Source organism: Pristiophorus japonicus, chromosome 5 (genome assembly GCF_044704955.1).
Source record: "Pristiophorus japonicus isolate sPriJap1 chromosome 5, sPriJap1.hap1, whole genome shotgun sequence".
Taxonomy (NCBI): domain Eukaryota; kingdom Metazoa; phylum Chordata; class Chondrichthyes; family Pristiophoridae; genus Pristiophorus; species Pristiophorus japonicus.
This window is the reverse complement of record NC_091981.1, coordinates 92,605,776-92,630,675: the sequence shown is the minus strand read 5'-3', so window position 1 is coordinate 92,630,675 and position 24,900 is coordinate 92,605,776.

Below are 24,900 nucleotides of genomic sequence, written 5' to 3'. Positions count from 1 at the left end.
AAGACACTCCAGAGTGAGGAACAGGCCTTAGGGGCCGGCTTATATACAGTGCTCCCTTGGGACTTCAGGGGATGCACTCCCCTGGTGGCAGAACATGGGAGTGCATGCTTTACAGATACACAGCAAATATATGATCGATGATTGCTAAAAGTGTCCTCTGAATAATGCTGGACTCATGAGAATCATTGCAATGCAGAATGTGTTGATGGGCATGAAATGTGATGTCTTTGGTGATTTTGATAGTGATGGTGCTTTTGTCGTGCATATAGTGTGTGTAGCGCTAGACTCACCTTCTGACTCTAGCACCCACTTCTCCTCTAATAACCTAATTTGTGTTTCGCAGCTCAGCCAGCAGTGCGGCCCCAGGCAAGACCACCGCACCCAGAAGGTGGGGGCGCGGGGCCAGACTCGCCGGACAATCCTACATCTGGTGCTGAGGAGCTCCGATTCTCACCCGTCAATCTTCTTGGTCCATTCTTAATGGATGAGAGCGCAGACTTTGAGGATCCTGCATTGCCAGGCTCCAGAAGGCATTCGACCCCAAGGCCATCTAGTGCTCCGCTGCCCATTTCCACCTCCACTCTGGAGGTACCGGGTGCAAGCACCTCACCACCGGGCACCACAGGTGGCTCCAGGACGGGGCGACCCCATGGAGGTTTCGTAGACGCGGCAGGTCTGCTCCACGAGCAGCAGATGAGAGGGGCGACATGGTAGAGTTGTCCAGGAGGACTATAGACATAGGTGACCAGATACTACAGGCATTGGGGGGAATATCCCGACAGCTGGCCAGCATCTCCGGCACCATGACGGAGTACGTTCCGCGGACAGCGGAGGCCCTGGAGGCGATAGCTAGGAAAACTGGTGGCACAGGCCTCTCAGTGGTCCCAGAGCGTGGCACTCCACCCCTAGGCTCCGCACCCCCAATGCCAACGACAGATTAGAGGCAGGAGCAAGATCCTGCTTCTGGATCCGAGAATGTTCCCACCTCGGTACCCCCGCTCCCTTATCAGTGCAACCACTGCCTTCACCCCCTCCAATGAGGCACCGCCTGAGGAACGTGTCGGCCAGGCGGCGTGGAGCGAGGAGGGTAAGGGGTAGAGGTGGGGAGAAGAAGTGGAGGGGGGGAAGGAAAGTGAGGTGCATGTCCGCAGGTGATAGCTGTGTTATATCTCCATCTGGGTGCATGCAATTTGTTGTAAGGTATAGCGGGAGGAGGCCACCCTGTTGGTTTGCATTTGTGTTCTGTGTTGCTGCACATGTTGACCATTTGATTGATGTCAATGTTCTAAAAGGTGTTGTGGGGTGGAGTGTTTTTGCCCATGATACTTATGATTTCAGAGCAATGGTTGTATTAAATGTTTTTTATTTAACATAACTGTTATATATGTAAACCTGTAAATTCAATGTTTAACCACAAGAGGGCTCATCACCTGGAGTCCCAAGGGATCCCACAATCCCTTGGGAGCACAGGTACAAAAGGAGGCCTCACAGGCTGGAGATGCACTCTGGAGACCTGCAATAAAGGACTACAGTCACACCTTACTTTAAGCTTACAATATCTGGTCAGACTCTTTATTCAATACATAACAACTGGTGACGAGATACAGATGTCGAACACCAACGCAACAATGCAGAGAACCGTGGAGAAATTTTAAGAGGGAGATGATTGGGAAACCTTCGTGGAGTGACTCAACCAATACTTTGTGGCCAACGAGCTGGAAGGAGAAGCGAACGCTGCCAAACGAAGGGCGATTCTCCTCACCATTTGCGGGGCACCAATGTATGACCTCATGAAAAATCTGCTTGCTCCAGCGAAACCCACAGAGAAGTCATACGATGATTTGTGCACACTGGTCCAGGAGCGTCTAAACATGAAGGAAAATGTTCAGATGGCAAGGTACCGGTTCTACACGTACAAGAGTTCTGAAGGCCAGGAAGTGGCGAGCTACGTCACTGAGCTAAGGCGCCTTGCAGAACATTGCGAATTTGAAGCACATGCTCAGGGATTTCTTTGTACTTGCCATTGACCATGAAGTAATACTTCGCAAACTTTTGACTGTAGAGACACCAACCTTGAGTAAAGCCATAGCGATAGCCCAGGCGTTCATCGCCACCAGTGACAATACCAAACAAATCTCTCACCACACGACTGCTGTTGCAAGTACTGTGAACAAAGTAATGTTGTTTTTGAATCATAACGTACAGGGCAGGACTCACATGCCTGCAGCTGCACGTCCGCAGATGTCTCAGAGTCCACCATCAAGGGTGGTGAATGCAAGGCCATTAACATCTTGCTGGCGCTGCGGGGTGATCATCGCTTCCATTCATGCCGCTTCAAAGGATACATTTGCAAGGGCTGTGGAACAATGGGATACATCCAACGTATGTGCAGGCGAGTTGCAAACTCTGTTAATCCTGCAAACCACCATGTTGCAGAGGAGGACTGATCCACGGTCAATCATGACGAACCAGAGCCTCAGGCTGAGGAGGCAGAGGTATATGGGGTGCACACATTTACCACAAAGTGTCCCCTGATAATGCTGAAGGTTGAATTAAAAGGACTCCCGGTCTCAATGGAGCTGGACACGGGCGCGAGCCAGTCCATAATGAGCAAAAAGACTTTTGAGAAACTGTGGTGCAGCAAGGCCTCAAGGCCAGTCCTGACTCCAATCTGTACTACACTGAGAATGAACACAAAGGAACTGATTCCCGTAATCGGCAGTGCCACCGTAAAAGTCTCCTACGATGGAGCGGTGCACAAATTACCACTCTGGGTGGTACCGGGCGATGGCCCCACGCTGTTCGGCAGGAGCTGGCTGGGAAAGCTCCAGTGGAACTGGGACGACGTCCGAGCGCTCTCATCCATCGACGACACTTCATATGCCTAGGTCTTAAACAAGTTCCCCTTGCTGTTCGAACCGGGCATCGGGAAGTTCCAAGGAGCAAAAGTGCGCGACCCATCCATTACAAGGCGTAGGTATTGCAGACCAAAGTTTCACAACCAATAAAATAGGGTCATGGCTGGTCCAGATCCTAACTTGTTGAGCAGTGACAGGGGTTCCTTCACTCTCAAAAGCATCCATTACTAACAGTAGATCTGCAGGTTGAGGCGTCTCCACCTCAGGTGTGGGCAACGGCAGATGACTCAGTTCATCGGCACAATTGTCAGTGTCAAGTCTATGATGAATAATATAATCACAGGCAGACAATGTCAACGCCCACCTCTGGATACGGGACGATGCATTGGTAGTAATCCCTTTGTTTTCTGAAAACAATGAAATGAGTGGCTTGTGATCCATTTTGAGTTCAAAACGAAGACCAAACAGGTACTGATGCATCTTTTTGACCCCATACACACCAAAGCTTGTTTTCCTACCATGCTGTAAGCTCTTTCCACCTTTGACAAACTTCTCGAAGCATACGCAACAGGTTGTAGCTTACTCGACTCATTTGTTTGTTGGAGTATACAGCCAACCCCATATGGTGAAGCATCACAGGCCAATACAAGACGCTTACACAGATCATAATGAACAAGCAACTTGTTTGAACAGAGCAGGTTCTTAACTTTCTCAAAGGCTCTATCTTGAGACACACCACAGACTCAGTTGTCGCCTTTCCTGAGTAGCACGTGCAGTGGCTCTAACAAAGTGCTCAATCTGGGTAAGAAATTACCAACGTAGTTGAATAGTCAAAGGAATGAATGCAGCTCTGTCACATTCTGAGGCCTGGGTGCATTTTTGATGGCCTTGGTTTTCGAATCAGTGGGCCTGATGCCACCAGCAGCAATCTTCCACCCCAGGAATTCAATTTCAGGTGCCATGAAGACACACTTCGAACGTTTCATCCTGAGCTCTACTTTGTAGGACTTCTTCAAGATTGTTCAGATGTTCAGTAGTGTCACGACCTGTGACCAGAATGTCATCTTGAAACATGACAGTTCTAGGAACGGACTTCAGTAGACTCTCCATATTCCTCTTAAATATCGTTGTAGCCGAACGAATTCCAAAAGGACACCTGTTGTAGACAAACAGTCCTTTATGGGTGTTGATGCAGGTGAGTTTCTTCGAAGTGTCGACAAGCTCCTGTGTCATATAGGCTGACATCAGATCCAGTTTAGTGAATGACTTACCACCAGCTAGCATGGCGAACAGGTCATCAGCCTTCGGTAATGGGTACTGATCCTGTTTCGAAAATCAGTTAATCGTAACCTTATAGTCTCCACAAATCCTGACAGTGCCATCACTCTGCAACACAGGAACAATAGGACTGGCCCACTCGTTAAACTCGACCGGTGATATGACCCCTTCACATTGGAGTCTGTCAAGCTCAATTTCAATCTTCTCCTTCGTCATGTAGGGAACAGATCGAGCCTTATGATAGACAGGCCTTGCATCCGAATCCAGGTGAATCTGCACCTTGGCTCCAGTAAAATTACCAATGCCCGGTTCTAACAAAGAAGGAAACTTCTTTAACACTTGAGCACACGAAGTGTCATTTACCGATGACAATGCTTTGATATCATTCCAATTCCACTTGATTTTCTCGAGCCAATTCCTGCCAAACAGCGTTGGACCATTACCTGGGATGATCCATAATGGTAGATCATGAACCACACCATCATATGACACCTTGACTACTGCACTGCCAATCACCGGTATGAGTTTCTTAGTGTAAGTACACAACTTGGCATTGACTGGACTCAGCTTAGGCTTCACAGTCTCAGTGTCCCACAACTAGTCGAAAGTCATTTTGCTCATTATCGACTGACTCGCACCCATGTCCAGCTCCATTGATACAGGCATGCCATTCAGCTTCACATTAATGATCATTGGCTGGCTCTTTCCCAAAAAGGAATACAGACCATACACTTCCTCCTCGGGTTGTGTATCCGGGCCAGCATCAGCAATGTGATGAGCAGCAGCACGCTTGCTCAGTTGTGGGCACATTCTCTGAAGATGCTCCACTTTCGAACAGCCATTACAGGAGTACTGTTTAAACTGACACTAATGAGACCAATGATTGCCCTCACAATGCTAACAGGGTGAAATCGGATTCGTACCAGTTGGCGGACTTTGTGCAGCTACAGGTTTCATATAAGCAGTCGAGTAGGCCCTGCCTTAAGCAGCTCTGCCAGTTGATGACACAATCTTGTTGACAGTACTTGCCATGGAGCTCCTATTCTTTGATGATATCTGCCTCAAATTATTATCAGTCGAGATGCGGAGGAACTTCTTCACCCAGAGAGTGGTGAACCTGTGGAATTCTCTACCACAGAAAGTTGTTGAGGCCAATTCACTAAATATATTCAAAAAGGAGTTAGATGAGGTCCTTACTACTCAGGGGATCAAGGGGTATGGCGAGAAAGCAGGAATGGGGTACTGAAGTTGAATGTTCAGCCATGAACTCATTGAATGGCGGTGCAGGCTAGTAGGGCTGAATGGCCTACTCCTGCACCTATTTTCTATGTTTCTATGTTTCTATGTTTCTATGCCTGGGCAGTCGTGATGGCCTTGCTCAAATCCAGCTTCTCTTCGGCCAATAACTTCTGAAGAATCACATCATGGTTGATACCTATCAAGAAGAAATCTCGCAGCATGTCTTCCAACATGTTCCCAAACTTACACGGCTCAGCAAGACATCACAGGTCGGCGACGAATCCCGACACATCCTGGCCCTCAGCACGAACATGCGTGTAGAAGCGATAACGTGAGATGATGATTCCCTCTTTTGGCTTAAGATGGTCATGCACCAAAGCACACAAATCCCCATATTCTTTGTCCGTTGGACATAAAGGCGAGAGAAGATTCTTCATGAGACCACAAGTTTTTGGACCACAAACGATGAGGAAAACCGCCCTGCGCCGAACTGCATCAGCATCTCCCTCCATTTTGTTGGCCACAAAATACTGATCTGCCCAAGCCTCGCCATCCACGATTCTCTACAGAATTCCAATAGTGCCCTTTGTACATGTGAAGGTTCTTAAGTTACCTTGTTGCCAAATGTAATGAATGTAATGACTCACAAGACTTGTTACTGTAAACTGCCTCAGGTGTAAACCTGATCCAACTTTATTCGCGCCCAAAGTAACCTGCGTGACATGGTACCCGCGTTTATATACCAGTGACTGCGCATACGTGCGTACATCCCGATGACCTCCGACAGTGGCCCCCCCTGGTGTCTGGTGACCCCAAGTATAAATACATAACACTTGCCCAAATGGATAACATCACACTTTCCCACATTATACTCCATCTGCCAACTTTTTGCCACTCACTTAGCCTGTCTATATCCCTTTGCAGATTCTTTGTGTCCTCCTCACAACTTGCTTTCCCACCCATCTTTGTATCATCAGCAGACTTGGCTAAATTACACTCGGTCCTTTCATCCAAGATTGTAAATAGTTGCGGCCCCAGCACCAATCCCTGTGGCACCCCACTAGTTACCGTTTACCAACTGGAAAATGACCCATTTATCCTGACTCTGTTTTCTGTTAATTAGCCAATCCTTTATCCATGTTAATGTATTACCCCAAACCCTGTGAGCTCTTATCTTATGCAGTAATCTTTTACATGGTACCTTATCGAATGTCGGTTTGAAATACAAATACATCTCATCCACTGGTTCGTTTTATTCACCCTGCTCATTACATCCTCAAAAAACTCCAGCAAATTTATCAAACATGATTTCGCTTTCATAAAACCATGCTGACTCTGCTTGACTGTATTATGCTTTTTCAAATGTCCTGCTAATGCTTCCTTAATAATGGATTCCAGCATTTTCCCAATGACAGATATTAGGCTAACTGATCTATAGTTTCCTGCTTTCTGTCTCCCTCCTTTTATAAATAGGAGCATTACATTTGCATTTTTCCAATCTGCTGGGACCTCTCCAGAATCCAGGGTATTTTGGTAGATTGCAACCATTATCTCTGTAGCCACTTCTTTTAAGACCCTAGGATGCAGGCCATCAGATCCAGGGGATTTGTCCACCTTTAGTCCAATTATTTTACTGAGTACTTTTTCTTTAGTACCTTGATTATCTATTATTAGGATGTTTTTAGTATCCTCTATTGTGAAGACCGATACAAAATTTTTGTTCAAAGTCTCGGCCATTTCTCTGTTCCCCAATATTAATTCCCCAGTCTGATCCTCCAAGGAACCAATGTTTACTTTAACTACTCTCTTCCTTTTTTATATACCTGTAGATGCTCTTACTATCTTTTTTTAGATTTCTTGCTAGTTTACTCTCATAATCCATCTTCTCTCTCTTTATTATTTTTTAGTCATCCTTGGCTGGTTTTTACATATTTCCCAATCTTCTGGCCTACCACTTCCGTTACTTCCTTAGTTAGCCACGGATGGTTCTCCCTTCTCTTAAAGTCTCCTTCTCACTGGAATATATTGTTGTTGAGAGTTATGAAATATCTCCTTAAATGCTCATCTATCGTCTTACACCTTAATCTATTTTCCCAGTCCACTTTAGCCAACTCTGCCTTCATACCTTTGTAATCACCTTTGTTTAAGATCAGGACACAGGTTTTGGACCCAAATTTCTTCCCCCTCCAGCTGAATTTGAAATTCAACCATGCTATGATCACTCTTTCCTAGAGGATCTTTTACTATGGGATCTCTGAATTGTCAAATACCCTTAACTATTCAGTTCCCAGCCTTGGTCACCTGGCAACCATGTCTCTGTAATGGCTATCAGATCAGACCCATTAATATCTAGTTGTGCCATCAATTCATCTATCTTGTTACGAATGCTGCGTGCATTCAGATAAAGAGCTTTTAATTTTGTCTTTTTAACATTTTTCCCTGCTTTGACCCCACTTTCTGATGCACTCTTATGTTTATACACTCTGTCCCTTCCTGTCACGCTCTGGTTATTATTTCCCCCATCGCTACCCTGCTCTATTGCCTTCCCCTTTCTCTTTGACTTTTAAAATTTCTGTTCACCAGTTTTGCGATGCCCGCCCAAGCCCAATTTCATTCTACCGTATCATTTGACTCATTGCTGTGTGGGGGACCTTGCTGTGTACAAATTGACTTTCGCATTTCCTGACTTTACAATAGTGACAATAAATCAAAAGTACTTGATTGAAAGGAGGAGTTGCAGAAAATCATATCACTGCCTGTTCTAAGCACTGCCCAATATTGCATTCAATGGAACTGAATATCTGGCGGAGGATATAACAGGTGACCGAAGCCACATGCCTGTTTGGCCTCTCCTCCCATTACCAATTTCACCCGGGTTCTATATTTCCAGCCAAATCTCTAGAACTAGTTGTAAGGAGCAATTCAGTGTCCCCAATTTAAGCTGTCTTAAACACAAGTTCAAAAGTTGATTTTAGTGGAATTTGAATATTCTGAAACAATGACCATTTTCAATTTTGGCCTGGGCGGAAATCTGGCTATCCACCAGTCATACACCCCGCCGAATTTCCCTTTTCATTGACTATAATGAAATAGATAATTGGGCGGGGTGAAAATATGCTACTGCCAATCGGCAGAATTAAGTAAAGGAAAGATTTAATTAAAATCACGGAATTGTTGACTTGTTTCCTATTTTCCGAACACAAAGTAATAAAATGCCGAAATAGCCCCCTTGACTAAATGTGTGTGCACTCAATCTTCTTTAAGATTTTTTCCACCCTAATCCATGGGGCAAAGGATTGACCAATGTTCAGGTCTTGTATTTTTTTTTTCAGTCGGGACGGATGTCGGGTTGGCCGACGCAAGGAGTCATCAGCGCCGCACTGATGATATCAGCACAACGTGGATGTGCCACGTCCTGCTGACATGTCACAATGTCCCTCTCCTTCAGCTAAAGGGGAGGCCCACTGCAAGCTCTGCATGTAGTTTAGTTAGGTTCACTGGGCCACCAGGGAGGGTTTCGGCCAGGCCAGTGGCCCGGTGCCGGGCTGCCTGTTGGCGGCCCAGCCGAACCCATGGGCACCTTTGTCGAGCCGACCTTGGAGTCGGCCGACAAATAAAATAAAATGGAGGCGCTGGCAGCGTACCCTCCCCTTTAAGGCCAGATGCTCTGTCCAGCCACACACAGTTTCCTGCAGGGGAAAGCTGTCAGTGGCATCAACAGGCGATGGCGGCGCTCCCGTGAGGCAATTTCCCATGGGAGTCGCCTCCGGTCGGTGTGGGGTTGGCGTGTGCCCGACGGGCGGCAGTACGGGCACCGCAGAAACCTGTTCCTGCCGCTTCCGGCCTGTGGGCAATTTAGGACGGGTCAGCCCATCTGTCTGCCCCCGGTCGGTGAGGCCTCTCTGCTCCATTACCGCCCAAGGCAGCAATGGAGCTTAAAGAGGGGGGCAATTTCGGCCCCGTAATATTTGTGGATTTTCAGAAGTGGTTCGATAAAGTGTGGCACAAGAGGCCAAGAGGCTTGTTAGAAAAATTAAGGCATATGGTAGCAGAGAAAATGTGGCAGGGTGGATAGAAAGTTGGTTGATGGACGGGGAACAAGGAGCAAGTGGTAAGGAGAGGGTTGGAATTTGGGTTCACAAGAGTCAGTGTTGGGCCCATTTTTCTTCAAGATATAAAGAGATGACTTGGACTTGGGCATTGAGAGCACAAACTCAAAATTTGCTGATGATACAAAAGTAGAAGGTTTGGCAAACAGAACTATAACATCAGCAGGTTAGTCAAATGGCCAGACACAGAGAAGGTGCAATCTAATGTGGATGCATGTGAGATAATACATTTTGGGTGGAAAAAGAAGGAATGAGAGTATGCATTCAATGGAAAGAAGCTGAAAGATGTCGGTGAAGAGAGGGACCTAGGGATTCAAAGTACATATCCCTAGAAATTTGAACGCATCCCATCCCTGGGCCTGAATGGTGAGGCTCGAAGCGCACCTGATATTGGGTCTCGGGTTTCATCATCATCAAGGTGGCGAGCTGTGGACACCAACAGGATCTGGTCAGCGAAGTGGAGTGGTAGATCAGGCCACTGCGATGCTAGCAGCGGCCCTCAGGTATGTAGTTAAAGGGGACCGGGAAGGGGAATTACCGGGAAAAGGGGCGAAGGGGAAGGGGAGTGACTGAGAAAGGGGGTGAAGGGGAAGGGGAATGACTGGGAAAGGGGGCAAAGCAGATCAAACGAAAAGAGGGCGATTGCATCATGAGGCAGGGGTGGCCGGGAAGTTAGCAGCAGTGATTGGGGAGGGGGGGCGGTAGTGATTGGGGAGGGGAGGGCACGATAGTGATTGGGGAGGGGGGGCGCGGTAGTGATTGGGGAGGGAGGGCACAGCAGTGATTGGGGAGGGGGAGCACGGTCATGATTGGGGAGGGGGGGGCGCGATAGTGATTGGGGAGGGGGGCGTGGTAGTGATTGGGGAGTGGAGGCGCGGTGGTGATTGGGGAGGGAAGACACAGCAGTGATTGGGGAGGGGGGGCGCGGTAGTGATTGGGGAGGGGGGCGTGGTAGTGATTGGGGAGGGGGGCACAGCAGTGATTGGGGAGGGAGGGCACAGTAGTGATTGGAGAGGGGGGGTAGTAGTGATTGGGGAGGGGGGGCAGTAGTGATTAGGGAGGGGGGCACAGTAGTGATTGGGAAGGGGGGCAGTAGTGATTGCGGAGGGGGGCACAGGAGTGATTGGGGAGGGGGGGCGGTAGTGATTGGGGAGGGCGGGCACGGTAGTGATTGGGGAGGGGGCGGTAGTGATTGGGGAGGGGTGGCGCAGTAGTGATTGGGGAAGGGGGGCATGGTAGTGATTGGGGAGGGGGCGGTAGTGATTGGGGAGGGGGGGCGGTAGTGATTGGGGAGGAGGGCATGGTAGCGATTGGGGAGGGGGGCACGGTAGCGATTGGGGAGAGGGGGCGCGGCAGTGATTGGGGAGGGTGTAGGAAGGGCATGGTAGTGATTGGGGAGTGGGGGTTGGTAGTGATTGGGGAGGGACGGCACAGCAGTGATTGGGGAGAGGCCGTGGTAATGATTGGGGATGGGGGCGGTAGTGATTGGGGAGGAGGGCACGGTAGTGATTGGGGAGGGGGGGCGCGGTAGTGATTGGGGAGGAGGGGCACGGGAGTGATTGGGAAGTGGGAGCCCGGTAGTGATTAGGGAGGGGGGCACTGTAGTGATTGGGAGGGGGGCACGATAGTGATTGGTGAGGGGGTGTAGTTATTGGGGAGGGGGGCGGTAGTGATTGGGGGGGCGGTAGTGATTGGGGAGGGTGGGGCGGTAGTGATTGGGGGTGGGTTAGTGATTGGGGAGGGGGGTGCATGGTAGTGGTTGGGGAGCGGGTCGATAGTGATTGAGAAGGGTGGGCGGTAGTGATTGGTGAGGGAGGGCGCGGTAGTGATTGGGAAGGGGCGCGGCAGTGATTGGGGAGGGTGGGCAGCAGTGATTGGGGAAGGGGTAGTGATTGGGGGGGATTGGCAGTGATTGGGGAGGGGGCAGTGATTGGGGGGGGGTTGGCAGTGATTGGGGAGGGTGCAGCAATGATTGGGGGGGTTGGCAGTGATTGGGGAAGGGGTAGTGATTGGGGGGGGGTTGGCAGTGATTGGGGAGGGTCGGCAGTGATTGGGGGGATTGGCAGTGATTGGGGAGGGGGCAGCAGTGATTGGGGGGGTTGGCAGTGATTGGGGAGGGTGCAGCAGTGATTGGGGGGGGTTGGCAGTGATTGGGGAGGGTTGGCAGTGATTGGGGGGATTGGCAGTGATTGGGGAAGGGGCAGCAGTGATTGGGGGAGTTGGCAGTGATTGGGGAGGGTTGGCAGTGATTGGGGAGGGTGCAGCAGTGATTGGGGAGAGGGGGGCGCGGCAGTGATTGGGGAGAGGGGGGGCGCGGCAGTGATTGGGGAGAGGGGGGCGCGGCAATGATTGGGGAGGGGGGGGGCGCGGCATTGATTGGGGAGAGGGGGGCGCGGCAGTGATTGGGGAGGGAGGGCGCGGCAGTGATTGGGGAGAGGGGGGTGTGGCAATGATTGGGGAGAGGGGGGCGCGGCAGTGATTGGGGAGGGAGGGCGTGGCCGTGATTGGGGAGGGCGCACGGTAGTGATTGAGGAGGGGGGCGGAAGTAATTGGGGAGGGGGGGCTGTAGTGATTGGGGAGGGGGGCACGGTAGTGATTGGGAAGGGGGGGCGGTAGTGATTGGGGAGGGGGCACGGTAGTGATTGGGGAGGATGGTGCGGTAATGATTGGGGAGGGGGGGCGCGGTAGTAATTGAGAAGGGAGGGCGCAGTAGTGATTTGGGAGGGGGAGTGAGGTAGTGATTGGGGAGGGGGTGCACGGTAGTGATTGGGGAGGGGGGTGCGGTAGTGATTGGGGAGGGGTGGTAGTGATTGGGGAGGGCGTGGTATTGATTGGGGAGGGGGGACACATTAGTGATTGGGGAGGGGGGGCTGTAGTGATTGGGGAGGGAGGAGCGGTACTGATTGGGGAGGGGGGCACGGTAGTGATTGGGGAGGAGGGCGCGGTAGAGATTGGGGAGGGGGGCGCGGTAGTGATTGGGGAGGGGGGGGGCGGTAGTGATTGGGAAGGAGGGCGCGACAGTGATTGGGAAGAGGGGGGTGTGACAATGATTGGGGAGAGGGGGGCGCGGCAGTGATTGGGGAGAGGGGGCGCGGCAGTGATTGGGGAGAGGGGGCGTGGCAATGATTGGGGAGAGGGGGGCGCGGCAATGATTGGGGAGAGGGGGGCGCGGCAGTGATTGGGGAGAGGGGGGCGCGGCAGTGATTGGGGAGAGGGGGGCGCGGCAGTGATTGAGGAGAGGGGGGGCGCGGCAGTGATTGGGGAGAGAGGGGCGCGGCAGTGATTGGGGAGGGAGGGCGCGGCAGTGATTGGGGAGAGGGGGGCGTGGCAATGATTGGGGAGAGGGGGGCGTGGCAGTGATTGGGGAGGGAGGGCGCGGCAGTGATTGGGGAGGGAGGGCGCGGCAGTGATTGGGGAGAGGGGGGCGTGGCAATGATTGGGGAGAGGGGGGCGTGGCAGTGATTGGGGAGAGAGGGGCGCGGCAGTGATTGGGGAGGGTACAGCAGTGATTGGGGAGGGCGACAGTGATTGGGGAGGGGGAGCGGCAGTGATTGGGGGGGACGCGGCAGTTATTCGGGAGGGAGGGCGCAGTATTGATTGAGGAGGCAGATCGCGGCAGTGATTGAGGAGGGAGGGTGCAGCAGTGATTTTGGAGAGGGTGGTTGTGGCAGTGATTGGTGAGGGAGTGGGGGAAGGGCGCATTGGTGACTGGGCAGTCGGGAGGAGGGAGGGGAGGAGGGCGTGGCAGTGATTGGGGATGGGGGAGGAAGGGTACGGTAAGGCAGCGATTCGGGAGGTGGTAGGGAGGGCGGGGTAGCGGCAATGATTGGGGAGGGGGAGCGCGGTAGTGATTGGGAAGGGAGGGTGCAGTAGTGATTGGGGAGGGGGGTACGGTAGTGATTGGGGAGGGGGGCGGTAGTGATTGGGGAGGGCGCGGTAGTGATTGGGGAGGGGGGACGTGGTAGTGAATGGGAAGGGGGGGCTGTAGTGATAGGGGAGGGGGGCACGGTAGTGATAGAAACATAGAAAATAGGTGCAGGAGTAGGCCATTCGGCCCTTCTAGCCTGCACCGCCATTCAATGAGTTCATGGCTGAACATGCAACTTCAGTACCCCATTCCTGCTTTCTCGCCATACCCCTTGATTCCCCTAGTAGTAAGGACTTCATCTAACTCCTTTTTGAATATATTTAGTGAATTGGCCTCAACAACTTTCTGTGGTAGAGAATTCCACAGGTTCACCACTCTCTGGGTGAAGAAATTCCTCCTCATCTCGGTCCTAAATGGCTTACCCCTTATCCTTAGACTGTGTCCCCTGGTTCTGGACTTTCCCAACATTGGGAACATTCTTCCTGCATCTAACCTATCTAACCCCGTCAGAATTTTAAACGTTTCTATGAGGTCCCCTCTCATTCTTCTGAACTCCAGTGAATACAAGCCCAGTTGATCCAGTCTTTCTTGATAGGTCAGTCCCGCCATCCCGGGAATCAGTCTGGTGAACCTTCGCTGCACTCCCTCAATAGCAAGAATGTCCTTCCTCAGGTTAGGAGACCAAAACTGTACACAATACTCCAGGTGTGGCCTCACCAAGGCCCTGTACAACTGTAGCAACACCTCCCTGCCCCTGTACTCAAATCCCCTCGCTATGAAGGCCAACATGCCATTTGCTTTCTTAACCGCCTGCTGTACCTGCATGCCAACCTTCAATGACTGATGTACCATGACACCCAGGTCTCGTTGCACCTCCCCTTTTCCTAATCTGTCACCATTCAGATAATAGTCTGTCTCTCTGTTTTTACCACCAAAGTGGATAACCTCACATTTATCCACATTATACTTCATCTGCCATGCATTTGCCCACTCACCTAACCTATCCAAGTCGCTCTGCAGCCTCATAGCATCCTCCTCGCAGCTCACACTGCCACCTAACTTAGTGTCATCCGCAAATTTGGAGATACTACATTTAATCCCCTCGTCTAAATCATTAATATACAGTGTAAACAGCTGGGGCCCCAGCACAGAACCTTGCGGTACCCCACTAGTCACTGCCTGCATTTCTGAAAAGTCCCCATTTACTCCTACTCTTTGCTTCCTGTCTGACAACCAGTTCTCAATCCATGTCAGCACACTACCCCCAATCCCATGTGCTTTAACTTTGCACATTAATCTCTTGTGTGGGACCTTGTCGAAAGCCTTCTGAAAGTCCAAATATACCACATCAACTGGTTCTCCCTTGTCCACTCTACTGGAAACATCCTCAAAAAATTCCAGAAGATTTGTCAAGCATGATTTCCCTTTCACAAATCCATGCTGAATTGGACCTATCATATCACCCCTTTCCAAATGCACTGCTATGACATCCTTAATAATTGATTCCATCATTTTACCCACTACCGATGTCAGGTTGACCGGTCTATAATTCCCTGTTATCTCTCTCCCTCCTTTTTTAATTGGGGAGGGGGGGCGGTAGTGATTGGGGAGGGGGGCACGGTAGTGATTGGGGAGGGGGGGCGCGTTAGTGATTGAGAAGGGAGGGCGCAGTAGTGATTGGGGAGGGGGAGTGAGGTAGTGATTGGGGAGGGGGCGCGCGGTAGTGATTGGGAAGGGAGGGCGCAGTAGTGATTGGGGAGGGCGCACGGTAGTGATTGAGGAGTGGGGCAGTAGTGATTGGGGAGGGCCTGATAGTGATTGGGGAGGGGGGACGCGTTAGTGATTGGGGAGGGGGGGCTGTAGTGATTGGGGAGGGAGGAGCGGTAGTGATTGGGGAGGGGGGCACTGTAGTGATTGGGGAGGAGGGCGCGGTAGTGATTGGGGAGGGAGGGCGGTAGTGATTGGGGAGGGGGGCACAGTAGTGATTGGGGAGGCGGGGCAGTAGTGATTGGGAAGGAGGGCACGGTCGTGATTGGAGAGGGGGGCACAGTAGTGATAGGGGAGGGGGGGCACAGTCGTGATTGGGGAGGAGGGCGCGGTAGTGATTGGAAAGGGTGGCCGGTAGTGATTGGGGAGGGGGGCGCGGCAGTGATTGGGGAGGGGGGGCGGTAGTGATTGGGGAGGGTGCACGGTAGTGATTGGGGAGGGGGGACGGTAGTAATTGGGCAGGGGGGCACGATCGTGATTGGGGAGGGGGGCCAGTAGTGATTGGGGAGGGGGGCACAGTAGTGATTGGGGAGGGGGTTGGTAGTGATTGGGGAGGGGGGCACGGTAGTGATTGGGGAGGGCGTGGTCGTGATTGGGGAGGGGGGCGAGGTAGTGATTGGGAAGGGGGGCTGTAGTGATTGGGGAGGGGGGCATGGTAGTGATTGGGGAGGGGGGGCGGTAGTGATTGGGGAGGGGGGCACGGTAGTAATTGGGGAGGATGGCGCGGTAATGATTGGGGAGGGGGGGGCGCGGTAGTAATTGAGAAGGGAGGGCGCAGTAGTGATTGGGGAGGGGGAGTGAGGTAGTGATTGGGGAGGGGGGGGCGGTAGTGATTGGGGAGGGGGGGGCGGTAGTGATTGGGGAGGGGGGCGGTAGTGATTGGGGAGGGCGTGGTATTGATTGGGGAGGGCGTGGTATTGATTGGGGAGGGGGGACGCGTTAGTGATTGGAGAGGGGGGGCTGTAGTGATTGGGGAGGGAGGAGCGGTAGTGATTGGGGAGGGGGGCACGGTAGTGATTGGGGAGGAGGGCGCGGTAGAGATTGGGGAGGGAGGGCAGTAGTGATTGGGGAGGGGGGCACGGTAGTGATTGGGCAGGGGGGGCGTAGTGATTGGGAAGGAGGGCACGGTCGTGATTGGGGAGGGGGGGCACAGTAGTAATTGGGGAGGAGGGCGCGGTAGTGATTGGGGAGGGGGGGGCGGTAGTGATTGGGGAGGGGGGCGCGGCAGTGATTGGGGAGAGGGGGCGGTAGTGATTGGGGAGGGGGGGGCAGTAGTGATTGGGGAGGGGGGCACGGTAGTGATTGGGGAGGGGGGGCAGTAGTAATTGGGGAGGGGGGCACGATCGTGATTGGGGAGGGGAAGCAGTAGTGATTGGGGAGGGGGGGCAGAGTAGTGATTGGGGAGGGGGGCGCGGTAGTGATTGGGGAGGGGGACGGTAGTGATTGGGGGGGGCGGTAGTGATTGGGGATGGGGGCGGTAGTGATTGGGGAGGGGGCACGGTAGTGATTGGGGAGGAGGGCGCGGTAGTGATTGGGGAGGGGAGCGCGGTAGTGATTGGGAAGGTGGGGCGGTAGTGATTGGGGAGGGTGGCGCGGCAGTGATTAGGGATGGGGGCACGGTAGTGATTTGGGAGGGGTGGTGGCAGTCATTGGGGCATCGGGGAGGGAGGGGAGGAGGGCACGGCAGTGATTGGGAGGGGAGGGCAAGGTAGGGCAGCAATTCGGGAGGGTGTAGGGCGGGCGGGATGGCGGCAGTGATTGGGGAGGGAGGACGCAGTAGTGATTGTGGAGGGAGGGTGCAGTAGTGATTGGGGTGGGGCAGCGGCAGTTATTGGTGAGGGAGGGCACAGCAGTGATTGGTGTGGGGAGGTGGGGCGCAGCAGTGATTGGGGAGGGGCGCACGGTAGTGATTGGGGAGGGGGGCGCGGTAGTGATTGGTGAGGGATAAGAACATAAGAACATAAGAATTAGGAACAGGAGTAGGCCATCTAGCCCCTCGAGCCTGCTCCGCCATTCAACAAGATTATGGCTGATCTGGCCGTGGACTCAGCTCCAATTACCCGCCCTCTGACCGTAACCCTTAATTCCCTTATTGGTTAAAAATCTATCTATCTGTGACTTGAATACATTCAATGAGCTAGCCTCAACTGCTTCCTTGGGCAGAGAATTCCACAGATTCACAACCCTCTGGGAGAAGAAATTCCTTCTCAACTCGATTTTAAGTTGGCTCCCCTGTATTTTGAGGCTGTGCCCCCTAGTTCTAGTCTCCCCTACCAGTGGAAACAACCTCTCTGCCTCTATCCTGTCTATCCCTTTCATGATTTTAAATGTTTCTATAAGATCACCCCTCATCCTTCTGAACTCCAACGAGTAAAGACCCAGTCTGCTCAATCTATCATCATAAGGTAACCTCCTCATCTCCGGAATCAGCCGAGTGAATCGTCTCTGTACCGCCTCCAAAGCCAGTATATCCTTCCTTAAGTAAGGTGACCAAAACTGCATGCAGTACTCCAGGTGCAGCCTTACCAATACCTTATACAGTTGCAGCAGGACCTCCCTGCTTTTGTGCTCCATCCCTCTCGCAATGAAGGCCAACATTCGATTCGCCTTCCTGATTACCTGCTGCACCTGCAAACTAACTTTTTTTTGGGGATTCATGCACAAGGAGTTCCATTATTTGAAGGGGCTGCTCCTGAAATTCCGGCTGCACTTCAGTCCCACTCTCCTGATCTTTGGGCACCCTGTGCGGAGGGGAGCGGGTAGGTCCGAAGGCCTCCTTGTAGGACTGCTCCTGGGCACGGCCAAGGGTGCCAACAGCCGGTCCAGGCAGCGGGCGGTCGAGGGGGTCGTTCAACCTGACTGCCTGCCTCTCTTCCGCTCTTACATCCGGTCCAGGGTCTCCTTGGAGATGGAGCACGCGGTGTCCACCGGTACGCTCGCGGCCTTCCGCGAGAGGTGGGCACCGGAGGGACTGGAGTGCATCATCACGCCCGGCAACCAAATTTTAATTTGATTTTAATGTTTTTAAGTTTAATTTGTTTTAATTGCTGGTGCTTTTAGTGTGCCCCTTCCCTCTTATAGGGGGCACTGGGGAAAATTGTGATTTTAGTGCCAAAAAAAAACCAAAAAAAGAAAAACACAAAAAAAAAAGGGGGAAAAAAAAGGGCCTTGTAAATGTCTGGTGTGTCACCCAGGTCGGGTGGCACGGTTTAATGTTTTTTGTTTTGCAGATGAACTCCAAAAAGAGTTTCATGCACAAGGACCCCCACGTCCCTCTGCACCGCAGCATGTTGTAATTTCTCCCCATTCAAATAATATTCCCTTTTCCTGTTTTTGTTCCCAAGGTGGATGACCTCACACTTTCCGACACTGTATTCCATCTGCCAAACCTTAGCCCATTCGCTTAACCTATCCAAATCTCTTTGCAGCCTCTCTGTGTCCTCTACACAACCTGCTTTCCCACTAATCTTTGTGTCATCTACAAATTTTGTTACACTACACTCTGTCCCCTCTTCCAAGTCATCTATGTATATTGTAAACAGTTGTGGTCCCAGCACCGATCCCTGTGGCACACCATTAACCACCGATTTCCAACCCAAAAAGGACCCATTTATCCCGACTCTCTGCTTTCTGTTCGCCAGCCAATTCTCTATCCATGCTAATACATTTCCTCTGACTCCGCGTACCTCTATCTTCTGCAGTAACCTTTTGTGTGGAACCTTATCGAATGCCTTTTGGAAATCTAAATACACCACATCCATCGGTACACCTCTATCCACCATGCTCGTTATATTCTCAAAGAATTGGGGAGGGTTGGCAGTAGTGATTGGGGATGGCGTGATAGTGATTGGGGCAGGAGGGTGCCAGTAGTGATTGGAGAGGGGGGGGCGGCAGTCATTGGGGAGTCGGGGGAGAGAGGGGAGGAGGGCGCGGCAGTGATTGGGAGGGGAGGGCACAGTAGGGCAGCAATTCGGGAGGGTGTAGGGAGGGCGGGGTGGCGGCAGTGATTGGGGAGGGAGGGTGCAGTAGTGATTGGGGAGGGAGGACACAGCAGTGATTGAGGTGGGGAGGGGGGGGCGCAGCAGTGATTGGGGAGGGGCGCACGATAGTGATTGGGGAGGGGGGGCGATCGTGATTGGGGAGGGGGCACGGTAGTGATTGGGGAGGATGGGCGGTCGTGATTGGGGAGGGGGCGCGGTAGTGATTGGGGAGGGGGGGCACGGTAGTGATTCGCGAGTGGGAGCGCGGTAGTGATTGGTGAGGGGGGCACGGTAGTGATTGGCGAGGGGGTGTAGTTATTGGGGAGGAGGGCGGTAGTGATTGGGGGGGACGGTAGTGATTGGGGAGGAGGTTGCGTGTTAGTGATTGGTGAGGGGGGACGGTAGTGATTGGGGAGGGGTGTAGTGATTGCAGAAGGGGGTTTGCGGTAGTGGTTGGGGAGCGGGTCGGTAGTGGTTGGGGAGGGCGATAGTGATTGGTGAGGGGCACGGCAGTGATGGTGGAGGGCGGCAGTGATTGCGGGGGGCGTGGCAGTGATTGGGGGGGGGGAAAGTGATTGGGGAGGGAGGGCGCGGCAGAGATTGGGGAGGGCGACAGTGATGGGGGGGAGCGGCAGTAATTGGGGGGGGCGCGGCAGTTATTCGGGGAGAGGGCGCGGTAGTGATTGAGGAGGGAGGGTGCAGCAGTGACTGGGGAGAGGGCGGCTGTGGCAATGATTGGTGAGGGAGAGGGGGAAGGGCGCATAGGTGACTGGGCAGTCGGGAGGAGGGAGGGGAGGAAGCCGCGGCAGTGATTGGGGATGGGGGAGGGAGGGTACGGTAGGGCAGCGATTCGGGAGGGGGTAAGGAGGGCGGGGTAGCGGCAATAATTGGGGAGGGCACGATAGCGGCAGTGATTGGGGAGGGGGGGCGGTAGTGATTGGGAAGGCGGGCACGGTAGTGATTGGGGAAGGAGGGCAATAGTGATTGGGGAGGGGGGCACGGTAGTGATTGGGGAGGGGTGGCATGGTAGTGATTGGTGAGGGGGGATAGTAATTGGGGAGGGGGGGCGCAGTAGTGATTGGAGAGGGGGATGTAGTGATTGGGGAGGGTGGGCTGTAGTGATTGGGGAGGCGGGGCGTGGTAGTGATTGGCGAGGGAGGGTAGTGATTGGGGAGGGGGCGGTAGTGATTGGGGAGAGGGGGCGCGGTAATGGTTGGGGAGGGGTAGCAGTAGTGATTGGGGAGGGGGCGGTAGTGATTGGGGAGGGGAGCGCGATAGTGATTGGGGGGGCGGTCGTGATTGTGGAGGGTTGGCGGTAGTGATTGGGGAGGGGGGTCGGTCGTGATTGGGGAGGGGGGCGCGGTAGTGATTGGGGAGGGGGGCATGGTAGTGATTCGCGAGTGGGTGTAGTTATTGGGGAGGAGGGCGGTAGTGATTGGGGGGTGGTAGTGATTGGGGAGGGGTGTAGTGATTGCGGAAGGGGGTTTGCGGTAGTGGTTGGGGAGCGGGTCGGTAGTGATTGGGAAGGGGGGGCGATAGTGATTGGTGAGGGGCGCAGCAGTGATGGTGGCGGGCGGCAGTGGTTGCGGAGGGCGCGGCAGTGATTGGGGGGGGCAGCAGTGATTGGGGAGGGAGGGCGCGGCAGAGATTAGGGAGGGCGACAGTGATTGCGGGGGGGTGCGGCAGTAATTGGGGGGGCGCGGCAGTTATTCGGGGAGAGGGCGCGGTAGTGATTGAGGAGGGAGGGTGCAGCAGTGACTGGGGAGAGGGCGGCTGTGGCAGTGATTGGTGAGGGAGAGTGGGAAGGGCGCATCGGTGACTGGGCAGTCGGGAGGGGGTGAGGAGGGCGGGGTAGCGGCAATAATTGGGGAGGGCACGATAGCGGCACTGATTGGGGAAGGGGGGGGTGGTAGTGATTGGGGAGGGGGTCCGGTAGTGATTGGGGAGGGGGGACACGGTAGTGATTGGGGGGACGGTAATGATTGGGGAGGGGGGTGGTAGTGATTGGGGGGGGGAGGGCGGTAGTGATTGGGGACGGGGGTGCAGCTGTGATTGGTGAAGGGTGGAGGACACGGCAGTGATTGGGGAGAGGGGAGGGAAAGGGCGGCAGTGATTGGGAACGGGGGGGGGGCGTGGCAGTGAATGGTGAGGGAGAGGGGGAAGGGCTCATTGGTGATTGCGGAGTCGGGGGAGGGAGGGCGGACACGGTATGGGCAGTGATTGGGGAGGGAGGGCACGGTAACGGCAGTGATTGGGGAGGGAGGGCACGGTAATGGCAGTGATTGGGGAGGGAGGGCATGGTAGGGGCAGTGATTGGGGAGGGAGGGGGTAGGGGCAGTGATTGGGGAGGGGGCGGTAGTGATTGGGGAGGGGGAATGGAGGGCACGGTAGGGGCAGTGATTGGGGAGGGAGGGGGTAGGGGCAGTGATTGGGGAGGGGGCGGTAGTGATTGGGGAGGGGGGATGGAGGGCACGGTAACGGCAGTGATTGGGGAGGGAGGGCATGGTGAGGGCAGTGATTGGGGAGGGAGGGCACGGTAACGGCAGTGATTGGGGAGGGAGGGGGTAGGGGCAGTGATTGGGGAGGGGGCGGTAGTGATTGGGGAGGGGGGATGGAGGGCACGGTAGCGGCAGTGATTGGGGAGGGAGGGCATGGTAACGGCAGTGATTGGGGAGGGAGGGCACGGTAACGGCAGTGATTGGGGAGGGAGGGCACGGTGAGGGCAGTGATTGGGGAGGGAGGGCACGGTGAGGGCAGTGATTGGGGAGGGAGGGCACGGTAACGGCAGTGATTGGGGAGGGAGGGGGTAGGGGCAGTGATTGGGGAGGGGGCGGTAGTGATTGGGGAGGGGGGATGGAGGGCACGGTAACGGCAGTGATTGGGGAGGGAGGGCATGGTGAGGGCAGTGATTGGGGAGGGAGGGCACGGTAACGGCAGTGATTGGGGAGGGAGGGGGTAGGGGCAGTGATTGGGGAGGGGGCGGTAGTGATTGGGGAGGGGGGATGGAGGGCACGGTAGCGGCAGTGATTGGGGAGGGAGGGCATGGTAACGGCAGTGATTGGGGAGGGAGGGCACGGTAACGGCAGTGATTGGGGAGGGAGGGCACGGTGAGGGCAGTGATTGGGGAGGGAGGGCACGGTGAGGGCAGTGATTGGGGAGGGAGGGCACGGTAACGGCAGTGATTGGGGAGGGAGGGGGTAGGGGCAGTGATTGGGGAGGGAGGGCACGGTAACGGCAGTGATTGGGGAGGGAGGGCACGGTAACGGCAGTGATTGGGGAGGGGGGATGGAGGGCAGTGATTGGGGAGGGAGGGCATGGTGAGGGCAGTGATTGGGGAGGGGGGGCACGGTAGGGGCAGTGATTGGGGAGGGGGGGCACGGTAACGGCAGTGATTGGGGAGGGAGGGGGTAGGGGCAGTGATTGGGGAGGGAGGGGGTAGGGGCAGTGATTGGGGAGGGAGGGCATGGTGAGGGCAGTGATTGGGGAGGGGGGGCACGGTAACGGCAGTGATTGGGGAGGGGGGATGGAGGGCAGTGATTGGGGAGGGAGGGGGTAGGGGCAGTGATTGGGGAGGGGGCAGTAGTGATTGGGGAGGGGGGGATGGAGGGCACGGTAGCGGCAGTGATTGGGGAGGGGGGGCACGGTAACGGCAGTGATTGGGGAGGGAGGGCATGGTGAGGGCAGTGATTGGGGAGGGAGGGTTAGTTTTTTTTGTGTACGTTCGCACCAGGAAAAAAAATCGGTAATTTCGCCAAAGCAATATTTGAATTTGGCCCCGCGCTCTCCGAGGTTAATCTAGCGGGCCGAGCTTCAAGTCTGCGCTAAAAACTCTCTGGGCATGGGTGAAAAGCTGAAGTTGTCAGGGCAACCAGAGACGCCGAAGCCCGCTCCCCCACCGCTTCTAAAAGGGCCACAGAGGACCTCTCCCCCCCGCTGGACCCGCGGCCCCCGCTCCTTCTCCGGACCCGCTGCAATCCTGGGCCGATTGGCCCTTCTGCTCCTGAACTTCAACTCGCAGGGGGAGCGGGACAGCGCCGGGGGGAGCAATCCTTTCAGCCCGGGATTGCAGCGGGACAAAGCGGGGGCGGGGAGCCCTATGGCCCGGGATTGCAGCAAGGGGAGCAGTCCTTTTGGCCTGGAAATCTTCTTCCCTTGCTCTAAAAAGAGTTCCCTGTGAAAAAAAGGTTTTATTTTGTGTTCTTATCGCCTCGCTCCTGTCCTCTTGTGCGTCGCGCCGATTCCTTAACTTCACTGATGGTTTTTTTTGCGGTGCTTTTAGACAGTGTGCGCCCTGCTGAAAAAAATCGTGGACGGCCAAAATAGATTAAATGCACAAAAATGGCGCCCGATCCCGTTTTGACTCGGGTCGGCACCAAAAAAAAGCTATGGTCAAAAAAAGTGCCGCACACAGTCGGCGCCGGCATCCAAACGTTGGCGAAAGTTGGAAAGGGAGTTTTTCACTCCCAAAAAAACTTTTGGACGCCAAAAACCAGTGCACATTCGTGGCGCAAATGGGGGGTCAATATCATTACAATCTTTAGGCCGCATGTGGACCTGGTTCTGATGCAGCAAGGCTGAGGACAGAAGCCCACAAGATACAACCCTCTCCATAGTGTGTGTAGACCACATCAGTCCTAGGAGTACCTCTCCGAGGAGATATACCTCCGACGATGGCACCTCTCCAAGGATGCTTGTAGGCATAATTTGAATGTCTTCATTGACTGATGTGCTCTCATTGCAGTCAATCAGTCTTGCCTTCTTCTATGCACCCGACCAGATGACACCAAAGCAGATTACTTTGGCACAGTAGGGCCTTGTCAGGATTTACTGTAATATTCATAAATAACAAATCACAAGACAAGTGCCCAGTCTACTTCAAAGTAAACCTTTCTATTATTGAAAGCTAAGGGTTGAGGAAGGTTGCGCATGTGAGAATGAGGCTGTCATTTAAGGAATGGGTGGCAAAGATGATGGGAGAGGTGAAATGACAGCTGTGGGGGTGTGAGAGTGGAGGAAAGTGTTCTGGAATTGTGCAAGGAAGTTGGTGTGTGTTAGGGGAGTTGTAGTGTAAAGGACCATATACAGTAGACACCTCAAATCGCTGGAGAAATACCACCAACGATGTCTCCGCAAGATCCTGCAAATCCCCAATGTTAGCGTCCTCGATCAGGCCAACATCCCCAGCATCGAAGCACTGACCACACTCGACCAGCTCCGTTGGGTGGGCCACATTGTTCGCATGTGGCACACCTAAAACCTCACTCTTAGAATGGAAGCAGGTCTTCCTCGATTTCGTGGGATTGCCTATGATGACACAAGATTCCCAAAGCAAGCGCTCTACTCGGAACTCCTACACGGCAAGTGAGCCCAAGATGCGCAGAGGAAACATTTCAAGGACACCTTGATAAAATGCAACATCCCCAACGACACCTAGGAGTCCAGGCCAAAGACCGTCCTAAATGGAAGAAGTGCATCGGCGCCGAGAGCATGCAGAAAACAAGCGCAGGCAGCGGAAGGAGCATGCAGCAAACCAGTCCCACCCACGCTTTCCTTCAACGACTGTCTGCCCCACCTGTGACAGAGACTGTAATTCCTGTATTGGACTGTTCAGTCACCTAAAAACTCACTCTTAGAGTGGAAGCAGGTCTTCCTCGATTTCATGGGACTGCCTATGAAAATGATGAGTGTGAAGGGTTAGTTAGTGTGAATGTTGCTTTAAGAGGGTGAAGAGTCTGGTGGTGCCCAGGGTGGGCAAAGAGAAAACGAACTGAGGTTCCAATCTTACATGCCCTTGTAAAGTG